We start from the raw sequence: 25,915 nt of genomic DNA on the forward strand, positions 1-25,915 counted from the left end.
TCTGGTGGGCTTTATGGACAGGGGAAGAGAAAAGGCTGGATCAAAGCTGCTACCAGGTGCCCGCAGAAGTGTTAACCTGCTCAAGCTAGGAAACTGCAACGGGAGAACCCACCGAGTAAGCTCACCAGAGGCAGCTGCCATTCTCCAAGATCCATCAGTCTTCCGCACAGGCCAGTAGGAAGGAGTTAAATAAGGAAGCCGTGGGCACTTGAGGAGGGGAGCCCGGTTGGAGGAAGCAGGGGTGTGTGTGAGAGGGTGCCTGGAAGAAACTCTTGTCCCAGACTCTCTCTGCTCCGTGGTGCTCCCACCAGGGTGTTCTGCCTCACCCCAGGCCCAGAACGACAGAGCCAGCTGCAGTGGACTGACTGACACCTCTCAAATCATGGGGCAAAATGCGTCTTTCCTCCCTTAAGCTGATTTTCTCAGGTATTTTCTTGACTAATACAAGTAGACAGCCACTTTACACACAAAAAATAAAAATAGAACAAAATGAATTAACATTTCAAACAAACTAATCAAGATAGGAAAGATAGGAACACATGCATAGGATAGTCTTATTAAGTAAGACATTAAGTCCAGAAAAAATAAAAATAAAAAAAAAACAAAGAAAAAGGTATTCCTGAATTACATGAAATATTGACATTTCTGACTAGTATGGTTGGGGAAAAAGCTCAATTTCACTGGTGAACAGGAAAGTGCAACAAAAACAAGTAACTCACTTTCATCTATCAGATCAACAATATTTTTTAAGAAAAAAAAAAAGCCAATGTTGCCATCATGGTGCATTTTTGGAATCCTATCCACTTGGGAGGCTGAGCAAGAGGATTGCAAATTTGAGGCCAGCCTAAAATTTAGCAAGACCCTGTCTCAAAATAAATAAAAAAGGGCTGGGGCTGTAGTCAGTGACAGAGCACTTGCTTAAAATACATAAGTTTCTGAGTTTGATCCGCACAACTGCAAAATAAATAAATTAGAATTAAAAATTAAAAAAAAATTCTAAAGGCTATCTGGTGTCAGTTAAGAAAATGAAGAAAAACCCCACTATTGGTGGACATGTTAATTGGAGCAGGATTTTTTTCAGGAAAAATTAACATGTCTATCAAAATTTTAATACTGTTTCCTTTTTAATGAGCATGAATTAGAATGGTATATTGCCCATAAAATTGAACCCAATGCTGATAAAGAGAAAGTTCTCTTTCTTACTTCAACCTAGAAGGGTATTTTTAACATTATTTTGATAACACATTGTTATATATATATATATATATTTTTTTTTTTTTCATAACATATTTTTGGTGGATTAAATCCTTGTCAGTATATGGTATCCTCTTTATCTGATCATCAAATTGTATTTTATCTGATATTAATATTGCCACTTGTATTTTTTAGTTTATATATGTTTTTGTTCATTCCTTATTTCTTAAACAATTTTTTGTCTTATGAATATCTTATTTCTGGATTAAAAATTTTTTTAATATTTATTTTTTAGTTGTAATTGGACACAATACCTTTATTTTATTCATTTATTTTTATATGGTGCTGAGGATCGAACCCAGGGCCACGCACATGCGAGGCAAGTGCTCTACAGCTGAGCCACAACCCCAGCCCTTAAAAAAAATATTTAATAGATTTTTTTTAGAGTGGTTTTAGTTTCAAAGCAGAAATTATAGAGTTCCCAAATACCTCTTTTCCTCCACAGGAGTAACCTCCCCCACTGTCAACATCCCATAACAGAATGGAATATATAGAGAGAAATCTATAGATACATATAGGAATATATGTATGTGGGGTGAGGTATTGTGGATTGAATCCAAGACCCTCTACCCCTGAACTATACCCCGATCTCTTTTCATTTTATTCTGAGATAGGACTTCATTAAGTTGCTGAGGCTGGCCTTGAACCTGGCCCTTCTTGCCTCACCCACCCGAGTCGCTGGGATTACAGGGGTATGCCACCGTGCCCTGTCCATCTTAGGCACGTTAATTGGACAGTGCAGGAATGTTAACTGTGTTCAGTGTGTCCATCCAACATCACCATCTAGCTCCAACGCCAACATCTTTACAAGTGTTTCATCTCGAAAAAAGAAAACTCTTCACCCATTTAACAAAATCTCCCAATCTCCTCCCCCAGCCACTGACAATCACCATTCATTGTTTCTATGAATTTAACTGTTTAGGAAACCCCCAACCAGAGGAGACACAGAGTTTGTCTTTTTGTGACTGGCTGATTTCACTTAGACTGACGATCTCATGTTCATTGCTGTGAGTGGGGGGTCAGAGTTTCTGTCCTTTTTAAGGTTCAATAACTTTTCATTATAGTGTGTACCACATTTTATTTATCCATTCACCTGCTGATAAACACTTGTGCTCTTCCATCTTTTAGGTATTCTGAATAATGCAGCAATGGACGTGGCTCTGTTGGCATCCTTTCAAGACTTGCTTTCAGTTCTTTTTTTACCCAGAGGTTGCACTGTTGGATCATATGGACACTCTCTTCCCAATTTCTGTACCTCCTTGCCAGCGTTTGATATTTTATGTTTTGTTGTTATTGCTGCTGTTTGTTTTAGTAGTCCTAATGGTGACTAAGTTTTTCTTTTCAGTAATGAGTTGAACCCATCATCTAATACAGTTAAGGATTCCTAATGTTTCATTTTTTTTGTTGTTTACATTACTGTCAATCCTTTTCCTTTTCTATTAAATGTTTTTTCAAATTGACCCAAACTGCTGGGTGCAGTGGTGCACACGTCTAATCCCAGTGGCTAGGGAGGCTGAGGCAGGAGGATTGTGAGTTCAAAGCGGGACTCAGAAACTTAGCGAGGTCTTGAGCAACTTGGCGAAACCCTGTCTCATAAAATAAAAAAGGGCTGGGGATGTGGCTCAGTGGTAAAGCACCCTTGGATTCAACCCTTGGTACCAATAAATAAATAAATAGACACAAACTTGTTTTTACTTCCCATTTTTTTTTCCTTAGGGAGATTGAAATAAGTTTTTTTCCAACCATCTCTGGGTGTTTGAAAAGTTATACATACATGCTGCCTCTATTCTTATATCAATAGCCCTTAATTTTTTTCTTCATTGCTAGAAGCTCATATTTATAGAATACCTACTGCATTCCAGGCCCCACGAAGACCTTCTTATATTAATTATCTCACTTAATCCTTACAGCAGCTCTCAGGGATTTTACTCTGTTTTTTAAATAGACTTTTTATTTTAGAATAATTTATTTTAAAGTACATTATTTTAAAGTTGGAATAAATTTAAATCATTTAGGATAAATGATTTTATGTAGAATAATAATTTTAGAATTTGGATTTACAGAAAAATAGCAAAGATAGTACACGGAGTCCCTGTGTGCTCCAAACCTAGTTTCTCTTATTCGAATACTGTACATTAATAAGGCACATTTGTCAAAATTAATGAACCAATATTAAAACATTTTTATTAGGTAAACATCATACTTTATTCTCATTTCCCTAACTTTAGTCAAATGTCTTATCTCTGTCCCAGAACACTGTCACATTTAGGGATCCTGTGTCCTGAACTCCTGGCTGTGACAGTTTCTCATTCATCCCTTGATTTTGATGATCTTGAAAGGTTTTTGTTTGTTTGTTTGGTTGGTTGGTTGGTTTTTTTGTTGTTTGTGGAACAACCCAGTGGTGCTCTACCCCTGAGCTACATCCCCAGCCCTTTTCAATTTTTATTCTGAGACTGGGGCTCACTAGGTTGTCTCTGCCTCAGCCTCTTCAGTAGCGAGGATCACAGGTCTGCGCCATGGTGCCTGGGTGCAAAATCTTATGCAGCTCACGTTTTGTAAGAATAATCTGAAATCTTAGTTCCAGATTATTGTTAAACAACTTTTTACCTTTCTTGCTTTTTAATTAAAAAAAAAATCTCTTCTTAAATGTCTTGAGCAGAAGATTTCAGTATAAATTTTCTTAGTTTATTTTTCTTGCTACTTTTTGCATTTGGATTTCAGTCTCCTTCTTGGGTTCCTTGTTTATTCCTGAAGGGAATTTTTTTCAGAGAGGATAGGTGGGTGGTGAACTTTCTGAGTCCTTCAGGACCCTCCTTTTGTTGTAAGTAAAAAGGAGACCATAGTTCCTGCCCCACAGAGTTACTGGATTAAATGAGACCAAACCTATGCTGTAGTGTGCCTTGCACTTGCCAAGCAATCAGTAAACACCAGCTCTTGTTACTATTGCAAGGAGCGCAGATGATTTTGTAATTATATATAAAAAAAAATATGCACAGACGTACGCAAGGTAGGCAGAACCGGGGCAAAGGCAGCTGTAACAAGGACAGAGACTTGATAAAGCAAGAAGGGGTGACGTAGCCACTATTTTCAACTTGGTGAGTGTGGACAAGACCTGAGCCTCTTTTTGCCAACCAATGGAACCTGGCAGTGCTGGATCCATAGTCCAGAAAGCCACTTGGGTGCTCACAAGCCGAACAGCCCATCTGTCCCTTCAGAGGTCACTGGAGTTTATCACCTGTTGTGTACCCTTAGCCATGAGTCAGAGGGTTCTGGGGACATGTCTTTCTAGTTACAAGGACCGATGATTTAGTTCAAAGATTAATACACAAAACACAACACTTGAAAAGCATATGTTGTGTCAAATGCAGAATGTGTCTTTCAGAGGGAAGGAAAAAGAAAAAAAAGCATCCAGTATTCTTCATACAGACCAAAATTTCTTTAATTGATTCTTTGTTATTTATGAGCAGGGGAGAGGGAACAAATTGTTATGCCTGACACCAGATTTCAGGACTGGAATTTTGTGGTGTGATTCATGTAGCTATATTTAATATATGCAGAGTCATTTGGTAACCCCTGTCAGAGCCCTGGGCAGCCCTCTCTCTGGGGCTACTCTGTCATCTGCCACCCTTGCTGTGCTTAGAGACCCTCGTGGGATGGTGTTGGTAGGACACATCATTCCTTGCACAATTGAATGGTGTCCTGTGACTCCATCAAGTCCGGTGTCTGCAAAACACACCAGGTCTTTCATATCAACTTAGGAATGTGTTATCCCTACAAAGATAAGGCATTTACTGCTGTTGACCTTGTTAAAGGTCTGTAACCCATTTTGAATCTTTAACATAAGGGTCGAATCTCTGATAGTTTCCTCTGTAGCCCAAGTACAGGGTGGTGGGGGGGAAGAAAATCAGATTTTAAAAATTCGTGTTTGTGATCATTAAGGTAGGATATTGTGTTAAAATCTTCTTATAACGTACTTGTAAACGTTGATGGCATAGTATTTAAATAACAAAAGACATGGCTTCATCAATTTGTACTTTAAAAGCTTTCACAGGAAAGAGATAAAGGATAATGCAGCTAATAAAGGAAATGCTGATAAGGTATTAAAAAGAACAGAACACTTTTCTGATGGCTTCACACTCTGACTGGAAACACGGGAAATAAATGAACACCAACTAAAACAGTTGGGTGGACTCAAGGAAATAAAAGAGCCCTCCCCACCACGTTCCCCCAAGTAGAAACTAAGAGGGGAAATAAAATTGCTCCAACCAGATAGGGGAACGTCTAATATTGTAAACAGACATCCAAGCAGAGTTGTCTCTGCAAAGCTAGAACAGGAAGTAAATCCTGAAGCATAAACTAAGAGACCCATAAAGAAGCTTAAAGTAAACAGTTTAAAAAAATAAATGCAAAACAACATAATCAAGACATTTTATCAGATGTCGTACATGGCGACAAATACACACAGCAGGCTTCTCACAAGAGCAAATGAGAGATAAAGTACTTTGAGACTGCAAGATGTTATTTAAATGTGCGGCAATATTAATGATATTTGGGAAAATAAAAGCATCAGGCTTCTCCCTTTCCCTGTTTCCCATTCCTTCATTTATCTTAAAACACAAGCGTTTACTTCTACCCAGCATACCTGAGGAGCTGCCTAAAGTTAAACAGAGCACGGAGATTTTGGCTTCTCCTTTCTCTCACATGGTTTGCTTGTGAAAAGATTTTTTTTTTTCTGATTGTCATTTAAAGTTTGTCATGAAAAACTTCACACAGATATAAAGTTTGATTTTGTTATGAACGTCAGGCACTTGCCCCTCAGCTTCAACACCTAAGAGCTTTTGATCAATCTTATTCGTTACAGCCCTGCCCACTCCCCAACTTAAGCAAAAGCCAGACATCTTATCATTTCAGCTAGAATTCCTAAAGATAAGAACTTTTCAAAGAGCACATGCACCTTAAATCTAAGATGGCACCTCAAGTCAGCAGTACTTCTGTAGTATCACCAAAATATGACCAGCGCTCCGTTTCCCTGGTCATCCTATAACTTTCTAAACAAGTTGTCTGAATCAGGATCCCAAAATGGTTTATTTATTGTAATTCATTGATAACTCTTGAGGTTTTTAAAATCTAGAGGTACTGCATTCTCTCCCTCTCCTTCATCTTTCTCCCCAGATCAGACCTAGGACCCAGGACCAGGAATAACCCCCAGGATCCATGACCGGGACTCAGAGAAGGACCAGAACCCAGAACCAAGTCTGGGGATCCAGAAACCAGGACCCAGGACCCAGGATCAGGACCCAGGTGTCCACAGGACAAGGATGGGGACTAGAGCCAGACTGCAGGACCCGGAACTTTAGGCCCATAAGACTGGGGATCCAGGATCACCTGGCTCCTCTGCCTGGAAGGGTACTACAGGTCTCGAGCTACTTCCCCTTCTATTCTCCCCAGGCTTGAGGACTCTGAGGACTTGACAAAAGTTTTAGGATCTGGGAATAAATGAGAAAACTGTTTCAAAGCCTCCAAATCACTGCTGCGGTTTACTTTCCCTTAACCCTTAGTAAAGCCTGTGTTGATCACGGGTGTAAGAAGTGCGAAAGGCACTAGTGAGAATTCCTATTTAGATTCAGAGTCCTATCAAAAAAATTATCATTCCAGAGTGTCTCACGGGGTGGGGGGGGGAGATCTTTGCAAAGGAGAGGACAAACAAAACAGAATCAGGAGCAACTTAGGTTATTACCTTCAGGGTAAACATAATCTAAGCCAGATAATTGTTCACAGGTTCTGAAAACCCTGGAACAAGAAGCCCTGGCTATAAACCAGGAAAGAAAAAAGCAAAGTGGATGTTTTCTTAGAACTTACTGAAAAGAGGAAAAGTGACTAGGGGGTATACCCTGACCCTGTCAGAAGAAGAGAAGACTCTCCCTAAAGGTATCCAACAAGGTATTTGATGTGACCATAGTGCAAATGCTACAAAAAATAGTGTGTCTTGCTTTCCCCCGAAGTTTCAGAAACTGGCTCACTGTGTGTTTTGAGTAGCAGAGAATTTTAGAGATAACACAACTCGTCACACCATCTTCCCATCCTTTACCCGGTGACAGAACACGAAGGCCTATGAGATGTGCCCAACCTGGAGAGCCCCTTTCCAGCATTGTGGGTGCTGAGACCAACTACCTGGTTCCTTTCATCCTTTCTCCGTCCTTTTTTTTTTTTTTTTTTTTAGGTTTAGAGAGAGGATTTACAAAATATTTGCCATTATTTTAAGGAAAGAGCACCAGAGGTAACCTTCTGTCCCCAGTGGTCTTGAACCTGGAGTTTTAGGATGCGTGAAGTACTTGTTGAGCACTATTATGTTACAAGAATACTTGGAGGTTTCTTTTGCTTTCCACGTAACCTGTTTCTCATATTATTTTCGTGCCGGCAGCTTGCCGTTGCATACTTTGCCGGGGAAGAGAGAGTTTTCTGTCATTGACCTTACCATCGGTGACCTTACACCATTCCCCCATATTTTCTCTCCGCCTCCCCAGTCCACCTCTTTCTTATCCATCCCAACCACTGATTGACCCGTTTGTTCAGGGGTGGCCGTGTCTGGCTCTAGGAAGGTAGAGAGGCATGTCTACGGTTGTGTGCAGCCATCTGCCCCTGAACTCTTTCTCTTCTGCTTGCTTCAGAATCATGAATTGAAAGGTCCCTTTCATTATCAATTTGTTCTAGTCCCTTGTTTTTATAGATAAGAACACTGGAGCCTGGAGGGGCGGAGGGCTTGCTCAAGGTCACCTGAAGTATCAAGGGCTGCTCCAGGCACAGAACCCAGGACTCCCAGGTTCTCTGTCTTGGGATCTTGCTTATCACACAGGAGAATCGAGTCTATTCAGCTACCTAGGGATTTGTTCCGAAACAACTTCCATTTGTGGTTGAGATAACTGACAAGAATTTTCAGTAACAGGATTTCTTGGGTAGATGAGGGAATAAATCCCCACTGGGAACACATTTAAAATGAAAAGCTGTGAAAATGTATGCTTCCCTGAGAAAAGGTGTTTAACCTGCTTCCTGGAGTGACTTGTGTAAGGGAGGGGGTTGGGAAGCACATGCTGACCCAATTAACACGGGAAGGCACCCCGCTCCCGCAGAAGGCAACCTGAGACAGAGGGACGTTGCTTTTTAATAACTGTAAACAAATACTGATACAGCTTGGACTTGAATGTCCCCCAAAGGTCATGTGTTAAAGGCCTGGTCACCAGCGTGTGATGCTATTGAGAAACAGTGGACACTTCAGGAGGTGGGGCCCAGTTGGAAGAAGTTAGGTCATTGGAGAGTGCCCTTGCCCCTTCCTGCTTCTCTCTTTTTGCCTCCTGGACACAATGAAGTAAAGAGGTCTCATTCACCACATGTTCCCTGCCATGATGTATTGTGCCACCATAAGCCCAAAGCAACAGGGCCAAATGACCATGGAACACTAAGTCCAAATATACCTTTTCATATTTTTTAAATATTTATTTATTTATTTTAGTTTTCGGTGGACACAACATCTTTATTTTATTTTTATGTGGTGCTGAGGATCGAACCCAGTGCCCTGTGCATGCCAGGTGACTGCACTACCACTTTAGCCACCTCCCCAGTCCACCTTTTCATATTTTAAGTTGCTTATCTCAGGTATTTTGTCACAGCGACAGAAGGCTGACTTACACAAATGCTGTATTTTCTTTTTTGATTTAATTTTATTTATGAAAGTAATATGCACATAGGAACAGTTCCAACAGAAACCCAAGTCTAATTGTGAGGAAACATCTAGCAAATAAACCATTTTACATGACTAGACTTTGGCTTCAAAAGAGTCATCATGAAAAACAAAAACGGCTTAAGAGCAAGGCATGATGGTTCACACCTATATTTCTCAGCTACTTGAGATGCTGAGGCAGGAAGATCACAAGTTCAAGGCTAACTGGGCAGTGTAGTAAGATGGTATCTCAACATAAAATAAAAAATGGTCCTGAGTTCAGTCCCTAGACAGATATGCACACACAACACAAACACGCACACACAACACACACACACACATACACTCACACACACACACACACAGAGGGGACAGGAGCTATTCTGTATTTTAAAAGTCCAAAAGAACAAAACAAATGCAGTGTGAAACTTGTTTAAACCTGTTAAATGGGGGAAAAAAGATACATAAACTCCATTTAGGGGGCCATAAGGAAATTTGATAGTGGATAATATGTCAAATGATCATAGGGGATTGTTGTAGGTTCCCTCAATGTGAGGATGACATTCTGGGTATGCCAGAGCATGTCTTTGTTCTCGAGAGACAACCTCTGGAGTATTTATGAATGAAGCATCGTGACATTCTCAACTCACTTCAAATTGTTCAGAAAGAAAAGAGGGTGAGATAAAGCTGGTGTGAATCCAGGTCAAAGGATTGTATGAGTATTCATCGTACTGCTTTCTAACTTGTATCTAGATTTAAAATTTTTCAATATAATAAGAAAAAAGTGAAGAGTCAAAAGGCTCATTGTGAACCATGTGGTTTTCTAGTCCCACCCCTTCCTCCTCCAAAGATTTCTGCCTTCATATTTAAATTTACCTCCAAACTTAAATATAAACACAGATTGTTATTTGTGGAATCCTAATTTCGGTGACAGCTAATGATTTTCTATTGTAGTATGGGACCATTTTAACTCTTTATTGGTCCAGTTCCTTTCACTTATCTTCCAATGTTACTACGTCAAATTTAGTTATGACAGTTTCCTTGTTATAACTAAACTGAGTGGACAGTGGTCACAGTGTGTTTCGGATAAAACCTGCCGTTTTCCACTGGGCCTTGCTCCTCAGGGCCTGCTCTGCCTGTGCTGTTGTGAAGTGATTCCTGAAGCCCACTCACTACATTCTTCTAGGTGCCCTCTCCCAGGTCTGGGTTTTCTTGGGGATGCCTGGCGTGGAGCCCCGAGGCCACTGGCTTTGGTTGGGACTGCACGCTCACCAGGTTTGCCCCATGGTCAGGACCTGGCCTGTTTCTTCAGCCCCCCATGGAGTTCCTGTGGCCCCTGTCCTGTGGATCCCTGGTTCCTGGATTGCAGGCTCTTTATGTGCTTGTTTATCTCCTGGCTATCAGTGTTTGTTGAGAAGCTGAATTCCATTCCAATTCCCGCCCACTTTGGGGGTGACCTAGTCTATATCCCTGAAAATTCCTGGGATGTTTTCCTCTGTCTGATGTCCTGCATTTACTCCACCGAGTTCTTGGGTGTTGGCCTCTTTCACTCAGGGTGTTGGATGCTCAGTGGAATTTTTCATGTGGAGGTTCATGTTCTTGGATTCTGGGAAACTCTGTTAGGCTGAGTATTCAGAAATCTCCTTTCCATTCCTTCTGATCTGATCTTTCTGGGGCTCTTGTCAACCAGACATCGAGCTTCCACATGGACCTTTTAAATTTTTTATGATTTTAAAAAATTTTTTGCTGGAGGATTGTGTTATATTTGTTTTATATTCAGAGGCAAATCTTTTTTTTTAAAATTTTTTATTGTGGGTTGTTCAAAACATTACAAATTTCTTGACATATCATATTCCACACTTTGATTCAAGTGGGTTATGAACTCCCACCTTCACCCCATACACAGATTGCAGAATCACATCAGTTACACATCCATTGATTTACATATTGCCATACTAGTGTCTGTTGTGCTCCGCTGTCAGAGGCAAATCTTAAGCCCATTCTTGCCCATTCTTTCAGGTGTTTTATTATTTTTAAAATTTCTGTTATCCTGTTTTTGTTTGTATTGATATTAATCATGTGCTTTCTTTGCACGAGCTCTTTCCTTTCTGCCACTCTGTTCCATTTTAAGCACCCCTTTCTTGTTCCACAGATACAATATTTCTCTTATTTTTTTCTTGTGGTATATATTTTGGCTTTTTATCAAGGTTTAATTTATAGACAATAAATACATAAACTTTAATAAATTGACATATATTGTCATTATGTTCATATGTTTTTATGTGGCAAATGTCATGTGTTTATATATTTTATATTTACTTATAAGTTTCAAATTATGTCACTACATATAATACATTGTTTTATCATATATAATAAATCACATCACAATAAAATTATGTATATCATATATAACAAATGTACATATATATTAAATTAAAAATACCCACCACCCCCATCAAAATATGAGATTTCCAGCATACCAGCAGGCTGCTTATGCCTCGATCCTCATAAATTTACCCTATGAAATAACCACATTTATCATCTTTATTATATTATTCCTCTTTTTTCCTCTATTAACTTTGTGCATGTATGTGTGTATGTGTGTGTGTGTGTGTAAGTGTGTGTGTGTGTGTGTGTGTCTGCATGTGTGAGGTACTGGGGATTGATCCCAGGAGCAAATCTACCACTGAGCCATATCCCCAGTCCTTTTATTTTTTTGGTGGAGGAGGAGAGTACCAGGGATTAAACTCAGGGCATTTGACCACTGAGCCACATCCCCAGCACCATTTTGTATTTTATTTAGAGACAGGGCTCACTGAGTTGCTTAGTGTCTCACTTTTGTTGAGGCTGGCTTTGAACTCGCCATCCTCCTATATTAGCCTCCTGAGCAGCTGGGATTACAAGCATGCACCACCTTGCCCTGCTATCCCCCAATCCTTTTTATTTTTTTTAATTTAACACAGATGTTTCTACGTTTCGGAGGCTGGCTTTGAACTTGAGCTTCTCCCCCCTCAGCCTCCAGAGGCTCTGGGATTACAGGTGTGTGCCACTGTGCCTGGCTTCTATTAACTTGTAAGCTGGATGTTCTTGTATATTTATTGTGAGAGAGCATGCTAGGCATCTTTGACTTATTACAACCTCCTTTGAATTAGAACATGTACCACTTACAAACAATGCAAGAACCCAACGACATTTTACCTCTTTCATTCCCTCCCATGCTTTGTGCTTTTAGTGTCCTGCATCATACTCTTCCAGATATTATGGAACATATAAGACAGTATTATTAGTGTTACTGCCTTAAACACAAGGTTTTCATATTTCCCCATATTTACCCTTTGGGTGCTCTGCAACACTGTAGCAGTTCCACGCTTCTTTCAGTGACCATTTTACTTCAGTTTCAAGGTGTTCCCAAGGTATTTCATCAAGTAGATATCTGATGGCAGCTTTTATTTGTCATTTCTCAAAGGTATTTTCACTGGATATAGAATACCAGGTTGTCAAGTTATTTTCTCTCTTTTAACACTGTTAAGATACCTTTCCATAATTTTATGGCTTTCATAATTTTGTTGAAAAATCAGCTGTCATGTCTAATAGTAGCTTCTTGAAGATGTGTTTTTTACTCTCATTTTAAGATTTTTCTCTTTATGTTTGGTTTACAGTAGTGTGGATATATGAATTTCTTTGTATTTTTTTTCTGCTTGATGTTTGCTAAAATTCTTGAATCTGTAGTTTAGTATATTTTGTTCTTAGACATTATCTCTTTAAATATGGTTTCTGCCCTATTTTCTTTCTCCTTTCCATTCAGGACTCTATTTTTACACTTATGAGAACTTTTGCTGTGTCCCACAAGTCTCTTATGGCATGTTCTGATTTTTTTTCCCTCAGTAAACTTCAGTTTCAACATTTTTGTACTAGTCTTTCATTCCATTCTATCTTTCGCTGTGTCCAGTTGTCTGTTAAATTCTTCCCATAAATTTGTAACTTCAGTCATTATAATTTTCAGTCTTAAGAATATAAATTTCCTTTTATAAATGTTAACCTATAAATTCAGTTCCAGATTGAATTTCCCTCTTTTTCCATCCATTTTGTGCATTTTCCCTCCACTTACCTGTATATGTGATTACAGTTATTTTAAGGTCCTGTCTCTTAATTCCAATGTCTGGATTATCTGTTGGTCTACTTCTATTGTCTCTTTTACTTGTTATTGATTATATGGTCTTGTCTCTTTGAAATTTCTTTTTTAATTATATGGCAGACATTGACTATAAAAGAACTGCAGAGTCTCCAGATATCATTTTCCACCAGAGATGGCTTTTTATTTTCTTATAAGAAGTGTATAGCGGGCTGGGGTTGTGGCTCAGTGGAAGAGTGCTTGCCTGGCATGCATGAGGCACTGGGTTTGATCCTCAGCACCACATAAAAACAAACTAATGTATCCACCTAAAACTAAAGATAAATAAATAAATAAATAAATATTTGTTTTTTAAAAAAAGAAGTGTATAGGATGAGGAGCTAATCACTTCAATCTAATTTTGTTGGGTTTTTTGGGTGTGTGTGTGTGTGTGTGTGTGTGTGTATGTGTTGGCGGGGAGGTCCTGGGGATTGAACCCAGGGCCTTGTGCATGCTAGACAAGCACTTTACCAGTGAACTACATCTCCTGCCTTCCAGTTGGAAGTTGAGATGAAACAGGGCTGAGTTAGTTTGGGTAAGCTTCAATTCACTGCTGATTCATTCCTGAATCTTAGGTCATCCCCCAACAGGACTTTCAGTATTTCATTGGTCTCTCTCATATGAACATTAAATTAACAATATGTGTGTGGTTGTGTGTGTGTGTGTGTGTGTGTGTGAGAGAGAGAGAGAGAGAGAGAGAGAGAGAGATTGAGAGAGAGAGAGATAGGGACTCTGAATTGATGCTCAATGAAGGTTTTCTTTCCTACCCAACTCATGAATAATTTGAAGCGAAATGAGTATTAAATCTCAGATTAGAGACAGGAGGATCACAAGTTTAAGACCAGCCTCAGCAATTTAGCCAGGCCCTAAATAACTTAGCGAGACCTTGTCCCAAAATAAAAAATGTAAAAAGTGTTGCTGATGTAGCTCAGTGGTAAGTTGCCTGTTTCAATCCCCAATGCCAAAAACAACAACAACAACAACAACAACAACAAAAACACCTCAGGTTAGGCACACTTTCTTATCTAGTCCAAGAGTCCAAGAAATCTTAGCTAGGATGTGGTCTCCCTCATGGAATTCTGTCTATGCATGAGAACACAACAGAGAAAGTTTGGTTTAGGTAAGCAACTTCTCCCAAGAAGCGGTAGGCAGAGACGTGCTGTGCACACTCAGTTATCTGCTTCCACTTTCCAATCACATCAGTGGTTCTACTTTCCTAGATTTGGAGAATTAAAACCCCCTCTTATTGTGGAAAATAAGAGGGGGAAGGTATTTCCTCTCTTAAAAACATGCCCTGGACTGCGTTCTTGACGGGTCTATAACACTGAGGTGGACCTCATGCTCCTCATTTGAGTAACCCCTTCCTGCATTCCCTTCCCACCTAAGGGCTACAGGATGCCTGAAAAGCTCTCATTTAAAGGTAGTCCTGTTGTTGATCCTCCAAACGTTCTCTTACATGAAGGGTTGGTGAACTGAGACATGTGTGCCAAATCTGGCCTGCTCCTTTTTTAGTACGTAAATAAAGATTTTTTTAGAGGACCAGCTACATTCTGCTCCATCATAATGAATACCAACATCTGAAAATCTCTGAATGCTTCTGAAGGTTGCTTCTTGTTGCCTTTTATTTTGTTTTATTTATTTATTTTTGGTACATCGAGATTGAACCCAGGAGTGCTCGACCACAGAGCCATATCCCAATCCTTTTTGTGTTTTGAGACAGGATCTCATTAAGTTGCTTAGGGCTGGCCAAATGGCTGAGGCTGGTTTAGGACTTACGACCCTCATGCTTCAGTCTCCAGAGCCACTGAGATAATATGCATGTGCCACTGCACGCAGCTTATTTCATTTTTTAAAAAACAATTATTTTATTTATTTATTTATCTAAATCTATCTTTCTATTTATTTATTTTAGTGCTGGGGATGGAACCCAGGGCCTCTTGCATGTTAGAAAAACATTCTTATCACTGAGCCACATTCCCAGCACTTATTTCTTTCTTTTAAAGAATATACAACACAGTTAGAAAATCCAATGCATGGTGTGGATCTAGGAGTTTGAAGGAAATAGGACTTCCACTATTAATGTTGTCTTTGGTTTCCCACAGGCAAGAGGTGGAGCAAGGGTGCCCATGAGTTCTCCATAGCAGCTCACGGCCGGCTGAGCTCAAACAAAGAGATGACCTTGGGCTGTTTCTGAAGCTTGATGATCTCACTTTGTGAGGGTCAGATTGATCTTTGTCCACATCTTCAAAATAGCTCTCCGATTTGGCTAGCGATGGCTTCTAGACTCTTTGGCAATCCCCTGACTCACTCAGCCAGGTAAACTCTTCAACATTAAGAGCCACGCTAGTTCAAATGTGCTGTTTCTCCTTCTGCAAAGAAAGCTGCTGTTAGTTGTGGATCTGGGTATGGATTGGCCTCCTCAAATGTCTGCTTATACCAGTGTGAAAACAAGAACGCTAAGCATAGGAGTTACTCTTTTCACAAGTGGAAATATTACTTTTTATTATTAAAAAAATTTTTAAGTTATCAATGGACCTTTATTTAATTAACTAATTTAAATGCAGTGCAGAGGATTGAGTCCAGCGTCTCACACATGCTAGGCAAGTGCTCTACCACTGAGCTACAACCCTAGCCCCTCTACCTCTTATTTTAAAGTTATCCTTTCTCGTGGGTGTGGGAGATGTCACATGAAGGAGGCAGTCCCACAGACTGTGAGTAAAGAGGCAAATTCTCATGTGACATAGGCTCTGGCAGTGACCATAGCAGCAGAATCCATAAAGATGACATTGCCTGAGTAGACCCAGTGACCGTTCAGTATACACATTGCCTCTCTGGTGGGGCTCATTCCCACAAAGACACTCCCCACAGAGGATTTTCCTTCCCTTTTGACATCAGCGTTGGCCATATAACTTGTTCAAAGGAAAGCATGTCACACACAAGCAGAAACCTCAGGAGCTCTTTTCCCTCCACCTAGAGACTGGAATGTTTCATACACAAGTACAATACATCTTTTTTTTTAATATTTATTTTTCAGTTCTCGGTGGACACAACATCTTTATTTTATTTTTATGTGGTGGTGAGGATCGAACCCAGCGCCCTGCGCATGCCAGGCAAACGTGTTACCGCTTGAGCCACATCCCCAGCCTACAATACATCTTAATATATAAAAGTTAGATAAATGTTGCAAATGCAAAGGAAATACCAATATATTTAAAAATGCATATAAACATATGTAAATATACACACATATATGCATATGTAATATATACACTCTATATATAATTTATCATCTGATGCAGCATAAAATACTTAGCAACAAGGTAACTGGCAGCAATTATGAACCAACAAATTACTGAAGTACACAACATAGACATAGTGGGAGAAAATCTGGACACACAAGAGTATAGACTTTATGTCTCCATTCATATGGAGCTCAAAAATAGGCAAAAATGTACTATGATGGAAAACAGGACAGCATGGATATCTATGCAGAAGATACAGGCTGGGGGCAGCCAGGAGGAAGCTTCCTGTCCTGAAAATGTTCTGTGTGCTGTTGTGAGTGATGGAAAAACAGATGTGAAACAGATGTAAAGATGTGAAAATCCATTAAGCTGCTCACTTGAAATTTTGCACAGACTCTGTGTAATTTATTCCTCAGTTTGAAAATAGCTTAAATTAACCTGCACTTTGTCCTGAATGTTTGTGTCCCTCCAAATTCTTATGTTGAAATCTAGCCCCCGGTTTATTTTTGTATCAGGAGATAGCAAGTTTGGGAGGTGATGAGGTTAGAAGGATGGGGCCCCATGAATGGAATTAGTGCCCTGATAGAAAAGCGTGAGAGAGCTTGCTTTATTTCTCTTTGCTTTTTGGGATGTGAGGATATAATGAGAAGATGGCCATCTGCACACCAGGAAGAGGGGCTCCACCAGACACTGGTGATTGTGGACTTCTAACCTTCAGAACTATAATAAATAAATCTCCATGGTTTCAGTCACCCAGTCTATGGTGTTTTTGTTATAGCAGACAGAACTAAGACAATCTGTTTTCAGACCTACCAATGAAAGTCTGCCAGTGTAAGCACAGGGTGTTTTGTAAATGTTGATTGAAAAACTTATGGCCCCATTACTAAAACATTTAAAACAAGTATTTAAGTTCAACAAGTTTGGTAACAAATTGACACCCAATGGTGAAGCTAAACAGTTAATGGCACTAACTTGGTAGGACATGAGAAATGTCAGATGGCCAATTAGAAAGTAACCTTCATGCATTTTAAAATGTAAAAGCTCTTTTCGTCTCCCCAAAAGGATGCCATAGTAGAACTGGTAAAATTCAAATTCTGTGATCAAAGACTATATCCGGTTCCTTCATACATATGTAGAATATAGAGTGATTTGTTGAGATTGGGCAGTGTTAGAAAATGCTGTTGTAATTTTATGTTTAAATCATGTGTCCCACAATTCACGATAGCCAAACTATGGAGCCAGCCTAGGTGTCCATCAAAGGATGAATGGATAAAGGAAAGATGGTATATATATACAGAATGGAATTTTATTCATCCATAGAGAAAACGAAATTATATCATTTGCAGGAAAATGGATGGAATTAGAGACCATTAAATTAGGGAAATAAGCAAAACTCAGAAGGTAAAGGGTCATATGTTTTCTGTCATATGTGAGATCTAGAGAAGAAAAAGAAAAAGAAAGTTGTGTGGAGGGGTGGGTCTCCTGAAAATAAAAGGGAGTTCATCAGACAAAAGGGATCAAGGGATGGCAGATGAGGAGGAAGGGGGGAAGATCTGGGCCAAATTATACTGTTAAACTGTGTGCACATATGAACAACAAATCCCATAATTATGTACAACTATAATGCACCAAAAAAAATGTGCAAAGAGGAAAAAATTTATAAAAATAAATCATGTATGTGAAACATGTTTAGCTTAGTTAGTCAAATCTATTTGAAGTGTTATACTGGATAAGGAATGGATCTGCCTCAAGCAAAGCTAACCAGGAAGATGTGTCAGGTATCCTGTCCCGAATCCACTAATAGTGAAATTAGAATTTACTCAGAAAAATGTGCTTAGAGTAAGATGATAGATGATGCCAACTGTAAGTCAGATGAGTGCAGTGCTGATGTATGTCACAGAGCAATTATCACCAAACTGGAGATGATTTGGAAAGTTTTCACAGGTTTAGGATTTGAATTTGACCTTAAAAGATGGGAAAAAATTAAAGTGGCCAGAGTTCTTCCAGGCAGGAAAGAGAGCAATGAGAACCAGAAGCAGAGGTGAGAAATTCCTAGGCAGATTTTGGCTATAGTCACAGTCTGTGGTTTGACCAGTGGGGATAGTTGTATAGGGCATGAAACGGGACCAGGCTAACAGCCTGGGTGCCAGCCACTGAGTGACAAACCCTAGAGTTTGGACTCTTCTGCTTATAGCATGGGATCGCAGAAGATTTCTGAATGATAAAAATCATGTTTTCAGGAGACCACTGGAGGCTGTCTACAGGCTTAATTGGACAGAGAAAAATCTTAGGATTCAGAGCACCCAAGCAGGAGTCCCAAGGTGCTCAGGAGGGTCTTCTGTTGTAAAGCCCACCTCAGGTCCAGGTTGGGTCAAGGGTGTTAGAAACCTGGCTCTACAGCAGCAGGGTGTTACGGAAATACCTCTCACTCATTTCTTCCTTGAATCTAGCAATTCTGTTCAAGTTACCCATTTGAAATCTTTAAGAGCTGATTTTTCTCATCTGTTCTTAGGGCTTCCAGATTGTGTTGTTGGCCGTACCCCCTGCCTGCCCACCTTCCTCAGCATGTACCCTGGGTTCTCTTTCCCTCTGTCTTTCCTCACACCTTTCTTATCTATCTCTGTGGCTTCAAGAGTCATTTGAGCACAGAGGTATTCATAAATTTAGTTCTAGCACACACAACTGTCTGTTCAACCTCTCCATTTGAATTAATTTGAGAAAATCCAAAATCAAACTCAAAAATGATGCCTTCACAAACGTCATTGCTCTCAACACGTCCTGACTCAGGAAATGGATCTATGTCTACCTGGAAGTCACGCCTGACAGTTTCTCCTTGACCCTTTCTCTTCTACCCCCAGCTGCTCGCCACCATAAAAGCCAATCACTGAGGGATTTCTCTGAGTTTCTCTGATCCTCTCTCTCTATCTCCAGCTCTCCAAGTTAGTCACTTTGTCACATGGTTGGTTTGTTTCCACTTTGACTACTATTCCCAGAATCAATGCCCTTTTTCATTTTTTTAAATATTTATTTTTAATTTGTAGTTGGACACAATATCTTTATTTGTTCATATGTATGGGGTGCTTAGGATCGAACCCAGGGCCTCGCCCGTGCTAGGGGAGCGCTCTACAGCTGAGCCACAACCCCAGCCAACCCTCTTCATTTTTTTAAAGTACTTTTGGAAATGCTATGGACTGAATGTTTGTGTCCCCCAAACTCATATGCTGAAACCTGAACCTCAATGTGACGGTGTTTGTGGGCCTTTTAAAGTTAATAAGTCAGGACAGTGGAGGCTTCATGGGATTAGTGCCTTTATAAAAAGACACAAGTGAGTGTGCTTTATCTCTTTCTGCTCTGCTCCATGTGAAGATACAGATGGAAGGGACCTCCTTTGTCCTTTCACTCTGTGAGGTCATGGCAAAAGGCACCATCTGCAAACCAGGAAGCAGGTCTTCACTAAGCGCTGAATCTGCCAACACTTTGGTCTTGAAATTCCCAGCCTTCAGTACTGTGAAAAATAAACTTTTGCAGTTAATAAGCCACTCGGACTATGGTATTTTGTTATAGCATCTCAAATGGACTAAGAGAAGGGGCTTATTGGAGATAAAAACACAACTCAAAATTTGAAATGTTCTACAAGCAGAAAATAAGTTAAATCTTTTTTTCACTCTTGTAGCACAACCACCAGTTCCCCTCCAAGAGACAGTTTTTCTTAGAGATTTTCTGATGCAGCCTCCCAGAGGTAATCTGTGGACATAAGAGCATTTACCTATACACTTTTTCTTTCTTTTATTTTTTTCACTCACAGGTGGCATGCATTACAGATTTTTCTTCACTTGCTTTCCACTTTATACAGCTTGGGAATCTTCCCCTAAGTTATTTGAGCCATCCTTATTGTGATTGGTGGGAGGCATTGTACTTTATCGGTGTGCTAAAATTTATTTAATCAGAGCCTTGTTTATTTTTTCCAGTCTTCTGCTACAGTGTTGCAATGAAAACAGCTGTATATGAGACTTTATATATGTGCGACCATATTTCTGGTCTTGGGGCTGTCAGCTTTCTGTCACTGCAACAAAATACCAGAGTAATCAACTTTAAAGGGAAAAAGGTTTATTTTGGTTCATGGTTTCAGAGGTTTTAGTGTGAGGTCACTTAGCCACATTGCTCTGGGTCTTGCACCTCGTGGCAAGAGTGTGTAGTGATAGAGGGTACTCACCTCATGGAAGCTGGGAAGCAAAGGGAGGGGAAGCAGTCAGGGTCTCAGTATCCCCTTCAAGGACATGCCCCCAGTGACCTCCTTACCTTGCAGTAGCTCCACCTCCTAAGGGTCCTTCCACATCCCAATAGCCTCTCAGGCTGGCTACCAAGCTTTTAATGGGTGGACCTCCAGGGACCAAAATCATAGCAGGGCCTTACAGACTTTTTAAAATTTTATGTCGTACATTTTCTCCATCTTCCCTTTTGTAGTTTTGGGGTTTTGTATTGTATTTAGAAAGACCTTCTATAGTCAAAAAGTTATTTAAAAATTCTTATGTATTTTCTTCTCATATTTATAAGGTTTGATTTCTCACTTCAAAATCTTTTATTTCATCAATGGTTAATTTTGGTGTAAAATTCGACTGTATTTTTAATCCAGGTGGCTCTTCAATTGTACCAGCATCATTAATACTAAGTCACTGGTTTTCTTCCCATTTAAAATTTGCTTGTTTGCTAAAAATTATTCCCATGCATGTAGCTCTGGACTCAGTCTCTCGTGTCTGTTTGTGCACTTAACGCTGCACTCTTCATTGTTGTAGCTTTCTAATGTGTTTTATCACATGGCACACTAGTAGCCCCTTGTAACTGTCAGGATTTTCTCAGTCTTGGTAATGACCAATTATTTTATCTAAACTTTGGTATTAATTTAAGTTAAAAATACCATTTGAATATTTTATCCCTTAAACACACACACACACACAACTTGAGGATGGATTTTAATTTTTATATTATTAAGCCTGCTTATCTTCAAATAAATTGTGGACATTCTAATAGCATTTTAAAGATCTTATTTATATAGATCTTTCACATTTCATGGTGAATAAAATCTGAGCTGGAAAAGGAGAGACCATCTGGAGTGGGCATAAGCTTTGGTCCTCTTGTCCCGAGGAAGTCACGGGCTATTCTCTGCATGACGCTCTCTGAAGTGCTGATGACCTGGTATGAGTGCTTATCTGTTTAATTTTGTCTCCCTGCCAAGCTGCAAGCTCCCTGAGGACAAATATGACTCGTGCTCTTTGCCGTGGTCTGAGTACCTGGCCTTGTGCCGGACACACACTCAGGACTCACAACAGTGTTCCTGATTGAGAGAATGAGTGCTGTGGATGATGAAGGCCTGCTCTGCCTTTGCCACTTAGCTCTGTAGCCTTGAACAAAGCACCCTGGTCTTGACAAGCGTCAGGCTTATCACCCATAAAATGGGCTGTTGTAAGAAACAATCTTTATGAGCTCTTTTCTCCTCCTTTATTCTCATTCTCTACCAGGTAGTCCAGACCAATCTCACTGTTAAAGCCGTAGAGCACGAGTGGCAGATGAGCCCAAAAGAGAATAAAAGAGAAAAATTTCAGTCCATTGATCTGGGATTCTTCCAGACAGGGTTCAGCGGCTGCTTCTTTCCTACCCCATGATTTGTCATGGTAGTTGTTTCTGTTTGGTCTTCCTTCTGGCCTTCAGTCCTGCAGGGGGTGCCAATCACATGGTCTTGGTCCCCCAGCACGGATCACAGTGTCAAACACAGTGCAGCACTTATCAAATGCATGTGGAGTGAGTAGTTCTGCACTTTGCTGCAGGAAACCTGTAACTCGATTTGCAAAAGGCTGCGCAGGTTCTGGTCTGGAGAGGTGGCAGCTGCTTCCACGAGAGCAGCATCACTCCGACAGAGCCAGCTTACCGGGAGGAGAGCTCTGGCTTGGCTAGTAGAGACCTCTGGCTTTGGTTCCATTTCTTTGCCCATTGATGGGACATCCTTCTTGGAAAAACAACACCACCAACAACGAAAAACAACCCTCTGGCTGGCACATCATGCCTACTTTTCTCTCTCCAGAGCAAACTGTGCCAGTCCCTCTGGCTCTCTGAGATCAGAACATGGGCTAAACTCTAACAGGGATGTCATGGGTGTGGTGAAAGCATTCTACAGTAATATATCTTGGGACTTCAATGGCTTAAGAATCTAGCAAATTGCAACAATGCTGTCGTTCCTTCTAAGCTTGCCTCCTTAAAGAGAGGCGGTCTGCTCCTGCTGTCCGACTATGGATAGCCAGGGAGCTCAGATCAACAGCCCAGACTAGGCTGGAGGTGCAACTCTATCTTTTGTAATATGAAACAGAAAACAAGTCTGAAGAGGCAAGTGGGAGAAGGTGTCGTCAGAAGAAGACCCTAAGAGCTGTTCAAGTCCTTTGGGAAGAAAAGAGGTAAAGAGATCTGTTGGGCTCCCGGCACTCTGGGACTCATGAGAGTTCTTATATTCTAAAGCTTAAGGTTTTAATCCAGTAGGTGAAGAACTATAAGGACACAGGCTCTATTTTTTCCGATTACCAATGGTCGATTACAGAAAGTTTGGAAAGGAAAAGGCCAAAGAAGATAAATATCACCCTTAATTGTACCACCCAGAGATAAATGCTACAACCTTTTATCTTAATTATTTAAAATCTTTGTTATAGACCTGAAGTGATACAAAGTACACTATTTCATAACTTCCTTTTGTCACCTAACAGACTGAACGCTTTTCTCATGTTGTAAAGAAAGCATTCTTCAGCATGTGTTCTATTTCCATAAATCGACATGTTGTATTTTTAAATTGAATCTCCATCACTGGACATTTAGGTTATTTCCAAGGTTTCACTACAGGTGACCTTGACAGGAGTCACACAGCATGTGGAGGTTAGGCCCAGGGAATATACTGGGTGAACAACTGTCTAAATGAAAGATGCTCAGCCTGAGCGAGACAACATTCTGGTATGAAAATCACAGTTTTCTTCAAATATTTAAAGGTTGTTGTTTGGAAGAGGATAAGATTTGATGTGTGCGGTCTTGAGTGGGGAAGATTTAGAATCAGAAGGTAAAACATGTGGGAAGATGGACTCATGGTAAGATGAATTTTCTGTAGTTATGAGCAAATGAAGAAGGTCTGGGCATCTTCAGGAAGTAGTGAGTTACCTGCTAGTGAAGAGGTTCAGGCATGGGCCAAAAAGTCCCTGAGGTTATCACAACGCGTCAAATACATAGAAGGACTTGTGTGTTCCCAGAACATGGAAGAAGGTAGACTATTTATTTACTTGCTTATGGAAGAAGAAGGGGTCTTGAAAAAGCTTTTAAAGTTAAAATTTGAATTTAATCCTCTTACTATTTATATCAGGACCCAATGTTTATGCAATGATTTACAGTTCACAAAGAATTATAAAGGAGCCCCCTTTAAAATTAAGGAAACAGGCACAGTGGTGTACACCTGTATTCCCATCAATTTGGGAGGCTGAGGCAGGAGGATGGTAAGTTCTAGGCCAGCCTGGGCAAATTAACTAGACACTGTCTCTAAATAAAAAATAAAAAGAGCTGGGGATTTAGCTCAGGAGTAGAGTACCCCTGGGTTAAGTCCTCAGAACATAAAGGAAAAAAAAATTGGAAGGAAACAGTTTCAAAGGTTTCTAAACCTAGGTGGTTAAGACTAGGCTGGATCTCTGCCTTCTCTGATCCTACAACCATCCCCCCACCCAGTTGTTATTTATTATCATCAAAATCACCAGTCCTTTCTAGAAAATCCAGACTCATGGGATGTTGCTTGTGCCCTGCAAGAAAATATAATGTCTTCAATGACCAACGAGAACAAAATGTCACTGTACGGTTCTCAGGGAAGGTTTCCTGTGTGGACATTCTATTCTGTTCTGTCCCAGCCGCAATTTCATGAGTAGGATTTTTGACAGGTAAGGGTGGGCTCCTCCCAGCTCCAACATCTATGTGAGATTCTGTGATGTTTCCAGGGCCTTCTGCTCTGAGCAGGGACTTCTTCCCTGGTGGTCTGAGAGCCTTGAATGACCACCTCCCAAGATGGTCCTCTGAGTTATCTGTGTCTCCTGCTCTGTGGGCTCAGAACCCGGGCTGTGAGCCTCCTGTTTACCTGTTCACGGGAATTTATTCCAGTGGCCCCGCTCCCCAGCAGAAAGACAACCTCACCTAGTGCTCCATTAAGCCTGCACCCTCTGCCTGGGTGGACAACTCTCCCCTGAAGTCCCCTTCCTATCTGCAGGAAGCCGGCCTTCGCCAGGAAGGAGAGGGAGGCCGGAAGCAGATGGCCACCCCCTTCCGACCTGTGGTGAAGTGTATTCCTCTTGTTTTTAACCATTTTCTGGTTTTGGCTGCTTGCCTACTGCATCCAGCTCTTGTTGTTCTGCAAGTCTAGGGTGAGTCCATTCCTTAAAAAGCATTTATTTGGTGCCTACTCTACATCAGGCACTGGGCTAAGCACCGATGGCAAGAAACCCAAGGGAGGGAAGAGGAGGCCTAGAGGAGCTTCCTTGTTTGCAGATGGAAAAGGAACCCACAATAAAACCCAGGGAGAGAAGAGCTTCAACACGGGAACGAGTTCTCCAGGGGAAGGGCAGCAGACAGGAGAGAGCAGTGGTGTTCCCAGCGCATACATGGAGGGATCCTCAGAGAGAAGGCCAAGCCGTCAGATGACAAGGGACAAGGGTGACAGACAAGTATAAATGTTCCACCCAAAGCAGTGAGAGGTCCTTGAAGCGTCTCAGCATGCAAAACTGTCAAAGTTTTAGAGACAATCAGTCCCCTACCTCCTTGAGGAGCAGGGCAAAAGATGAAGGAGTCAGGGAGGCTGGGAGAAGGCTTGTACTTTTTATTTTTTATTCTTCCATGTTCCGTTTGGATTTTCAAACCATGTACTTGAAAAAATTTTTTAACCTTAAAAGTAAGCAGTCATTAGCTGAGAAATAGTATTAGTGGCTCCTTCTATCTTACTCTTTTAAACTTTCTCATATATTAAGAAGGGAATGTAATAAATGGTTTTGGATTTTAAAAGTCTGGAAGTCAGTCAGACATGGGAATGAACAGATGTGCTTGCTGTCCTTCGTGAATAGACATTTTGCCATTTGACCCTGCCCCCAGGTCCCTAACAGTGTGTGCCCATAGAAGGCCATTGTTTTTGCCTTCTATTCTTGGGATGTAGAACTTAACGCACTGAGCAACTCCGAGGTCCTGTCTAGGCCTCTGTCCAGTGAGAATGACCAATTCTATAGTTTTTAAAACTGGATATTAGTTGGGACAATCTGCAGACTGTGTAGGGACATTTTGGTTTGAGAAACAAACCATAATCAAAACAGAACTCTCCAGCAACATGGAATCACTAAATTCCCTGTACCTCTTCAGTGGAACTTTTTTCTTCTGGCTTTGTTGACTACAACAATCTCCTCTGGCACTAGATAAATTTCATTTGAGTTAAGTGCAGGAAAAAAAAAAATCCCTGCTTCTATACAAAACACTGGACAGTTTCCC

This window comes from Marmota marmota, unplaced genomic scaffold (assembly GCF_001458135.2).
Source record: "Marmota marmota marmota unplaced genomic scaffold, marMar, whole genome shotgun sequence".
Taxonomy (NCBI): Eukaryota; Metazoa; Chordata; class Mammalia; order Rodentia; family Sciuridae; genus Marmota; species Marmota marmota.